The sequence below is a fragment of the Pinus tabuliformis genome, chromosome 8 (genome assembly GCF_031772625.1).
Source record: "Pinus tabuliformis cultivar Carrire ecotype Pingquan chromosome 8, CPIR1, whole genome shotgun sequence".
Taxonomy (NCBI): Eukaryota; Viridiplantae; Streptophyta; class Pinopsida; order Pinales; family Pinaceae; genus Pinus; species Pinus tabuliformis.
Genome location: NC_142294.1, coordinates 860,067,432 through 860,072,044, shown reverse-complemented (window position 1 = coordinate 860,072,044; position 4,613 = coordinate 860,067,432). Strand labels below are relative to the sequence as shown.

Sequence of the window (4,613 nt, the reverse complement as noted above, 5' to 3'; positions counted from 1 at the left end):
AATTGACAATGTGCATTGATTTTGTGTTATAGTAATTCAACCTATTAATATTGGAGAGCAAGAGATAAAATGTAAGGTTTTTACTACAATAGGTGAGTTAAAGATTTGATTGGTTTATGATTTCAACTACACTTTTCAGATAATCGATATCAAAGCAAAACTAATACGGGTGACAATAAGAATAGTAGAAGAAAATAGTTGAGATTGATCATAATGAAGACTATTGATAATTGACTACATTTTTATTATTCACATTTTTTTGTCCTTCAACACTATTACATTGTCACTTTGCATTCAAAATTTTTATTTCGTCATTTTTCATAACTAAAGTTATTAACAATCTATCATCTCAACAGATTGAGATAACTCAACAAATTTAAAATTAAAACTACACTTGAAGATATATTTAGTAATACCTAGAGGGACATATTAAGAATTAATTAGTTGTTAAAAAATGTGATACCTAAAATTAAATGCAATAAATGTGCAATATCAATCCTCCTGCCAGCGATTGACAAGATTGTATTCCTTCTTCATCACCAAGTAGTTACTAATAGACAATTACATACACATATAGAAATATAACACAAAAACTATAACATTTACAAGCATTACCATCCAAATAAAAAAAACATAAACATGCAAATGGCTCAGAGTATCCAAACACAAAACATCCACACCAGTGAAGGCAAGCAACATAGACTAAATTAAATAACATAATCGTTGGTCATTTCAGACAAAGAAAACATAATGTAAATTTCAAGGTATAAAGTTTATCTCAAACATATACATAATAATGATAATCAAAATTATGACATTGCATCGCTGCCCTAGACTAGAACTAGCGTAGATCCATCTAAGTCTGGAACCACCCTAGATCCAACCTAGATCCATTTAACTATGAATCTATCATGGGCCAAGAGGGATCAAATCCCTTAAGGTGCAAACCTTTCTTCAAGATCTACACTCCAAAAAAAATTCGCACCTAGAAATATTTGATCCCTCTGAAAACATGATAAATCTTAGTTAAAAAAATCTGAACTAATATTATAGAAATCTCATGCAAAATGTCGTTAAAAAGAAACCTCGCAATGACATCCACAAATCTGTTTTGTATAATTTCTTGTAAAACATTTATTTCTTGCTCGTTGAGTTCAACTCCGACCCCTCAAAAGCAACTCGTATCTCTACAGCAACAACGTGTTTCTCTGTGAAACAAGAAGGGAAAAATCCATGAAAAATATTCATTGTCTACTTATAATAAATAAAGCTGAGAGGGTATTGAAAAACAATGTACCGGGATACTGCTGCATCAGATGGATGGCTCCTTAGAATTCCATCAATCTCAACTGGAACCATCTACATGTATAACAAAATTATTTAAAATGAATGTATCTAAAAGTGAAAAGGTCAAATACATTGAATCATTTTTATTCCGTTTGTAAATTCAAGAATATTTCTAAAATTCAACCTACATGTACGGAGATTATATTTTAAAATCCAACATACAGGTAAGTCGGTTATATTTTAAAATTAAGATAAAGTGACCTGAGAGGTAATACCATATAAACAATTATCATATGAAAAAATAATATAAAAAACCTATTTTAAAATTAAGATAAAATGACCTGAGAGGTAATACCATATAAACAATTATCATATGAAAAAAATAATATAAAAAACCTGAAATCCCTTATTTTAAAATCCAACATACATGTAGAAACCGATCTGAGAAGTAATACCATATAAAAAATTTAAAATCCAACATATATGTCTTCAGGTTATATTTTAAAATTAAGATAAAACGACCTGAGAGGTAATACCATATAAACAATTTAAAATCCAACATACATGTAGGCAGGTTATATTTTAAAATTAAAATAAAACGACCTGAGAGGTAAGAGCATATAAACAATTATCATATGAGAAAACAATATAAAAACCTGAAATACAAGTAATACCATATAAACAATTATCATATGAGAAAATAATATAAAAAACCTCAAATCCCTTGTATTTGATGAGTTCTTTTAGTCTATCAACGATGTAAAGTTCTTCGTCGCTGTCTATAAAACCAATATCACCAGTATGTAGCCACCCTTCTTTCTCGATTATTTTGTTGGTGGCCTCGGGATCATTAAGATAACCTGTTGCAGATCGTAGAGAACGATCAATATTACTGAGCTGATGATGGATTAAGCCAAACAAAACCAATATTACTGACCTGATGATGGATTAAGTCCAACAAAACAAAATAAAATAGGTTCACCTGTCATAATTTGGGGTCCACGAATACAGATTTCTCCCTTTTGACAATGAGGGAGAGACTGCCCGGATTCCAAATCAATGATCTTCATTTCAGCATTTCGGATAACTGTTCCACACGAGTTGGGCTTCACGGGGAAAGGTTCCTTAGCTAAACCTAAACTCTGTGCCAACACCTGAGCTTCTGTCATGCCATAACTCTGCATTAAATCATAATGGAACATATCAGCTAATAACAAAGAACATTTTTTGAACACTAATTAAAAATTAAACGGCGTATAATAGCTGGTGATGGGGTGTGGTGTTAAGTCACATGGAACATATCAGCTAATAACAAAGATTATTTTTTGAACACTAATAAAAAATTAAAAGCTGTATAATAGCTGGTGATGGGGTGTGGTGTTAAGTCACTCTATGATGTGAATGTCACAGGTTCGAAATTTTATGGGCAAAAATTCAACCATGTTAAGGGCTAGTGTGGCCGAGGCCAAGTACTATCTCTGAGTGATTTTGATGGCTTAACCTCTGGACCCAATTTCTCAAGCCACAAGTCAAGCCTCATATAATCTTTAGAAAAATCAGACAACTTGACAAACAAAAAAAACACAACATTGTACACAGTAATTTACTAGGTAAACACACCACACGATTAGGTACCGCATAGAGTATACTATTTAACCTGTGCAAATATGTCCTTTGGGAATAGAACCCTTAACCTCGTTACTGCTCCATAGTCCAGCATGGGAGCTCCTCCTGAAACGATTATTCTAACAGAGGACACATCATACTTCAAGACCAAGGGAGACTTCGAGATCTCTGAAACTGCTGGAGGCACCAAGGGAAGCACAGTGATACTATGTTTCTGAATATGGTCAAGCAGAATGCCAATGTTGAATTCCTGCATAATCACCATGGTAGCCCCTCTTCTGAGAGAGCAAAGGAATATGGTGTTTAAAGCGAAAACATGAAACAGGGGCAACAAGCAGAGAACGACATCGCCATGATGCAGGTAATAATTAGGATTTTCGCCATCAACCTGCTGAGCCACAGAGGAAACCAGGGTCTTGTGGGCTAACAAAACACCCTTAGGAAGCCCAGTGCTTCCAGATGAGTATAGCAAGGTCACTACATCATCTGGTCTGAAGTGAACTGAGGGGCTTCTTCTCATCTGCTTCTATTAGAACAGATATATGTAGACATCCTGGGGGAGGATCATCCCTGTCAATCGTAATCACTAAAAGATTTTGTTTCCTGAGTTTCTTCAGCTTCTCAACACAGGAAGCATGTGTGACAATAATACGAGCACCAGCAGAATTTGCTTGGCCGACAACCTCTGTTGGAGTATAGAAAGGATTGGCAGTGGTAACAACAGCACCTCTAATGGAGGCTCCCAGGAATACAAATATGAATTCAACACAGTTGGGCAACATGAGCATCACCACTTCACCCTGCTTGAGCCCTAACTTAGCCAACCCAGAGGCAACTTTCTGGGAAATTAATTGAACTTGCCCATAGCTATAAATCTTACCAGTGGAACCCTCAATCAGGAAAGGTTTATCTCTAAAATCCTCCAATCTCTGAAAGCAATACTCATGAAGAGGAAGATGGTCTGGAATCTGTATATTGGGAATCTTTGATCGATACCAATACTCGTTGATGTGTTTCTTGTTAGTATTCATCTTATCAAAAACACACTAAAAAAAACGAGATCTATCTTCAACGTGAAGGTTTAACAATTACCAAAAAAACATGAAATCTGTTTTCAATGCTAGGTTTAATGGTGTAACAATTTAAAAAAAAAACACTAAATCTGTTTTCAATGCTAGGGTTTAACAACTGATTTCTTAATTTCGCTGTGATAATTTGTTGAACTTATCTTCCAATTATATTACTGCACAATCGTGTCCAAAATCTGAATGGAATTTGACCAGAATTAAGTTCTGGAGTGACTGAAACGAAAGTAGTGGGATGCGTGCCACGAAACAGAGATGGCTCCGGGTAAATCTGTGAAAATTAAACGATTGACGACAAATCTGGTTAAAAATGCTAACAAATGTCGACCTGGAAGACTCTGATAACTGTGAGTAACTGTTCCTGACAAATCACCTTAAAAATGCAAACGCATATATTTGACAGTTAACTATTTTGTCCTATAGAAGAATGCCATAGCTACAATTTTTAGGTTGCATATCTTTATTAATTTGTCGCAGCCAATGGGGAGGCTGGGCAGCCAATTCAAACGTAAGATTTGAAGCTGGTAGGACAGAAGAAATGCAAATTTTGTAAAGAATCTTTCTGTCCGCTACTATATCTTTCTGCACACTAAATAAAAGATAAATTATGGCTTT

The 4,613-nt window shown here is 34.5% G+C and overlaps 1 pseudogene; it reads right to left on the bottom strand.

The window, feature by feature from the left end:
* Positions 1–492: 492 nt before the first annotated feature.
* LOC149238285 (4-coumarate--CoA ligase-like) lies at positions 493–3,944 on the bottom strand (annotated as a pseudogene).
* Positions 3,945–4,613: the final 669 nt, after the last annotated feature.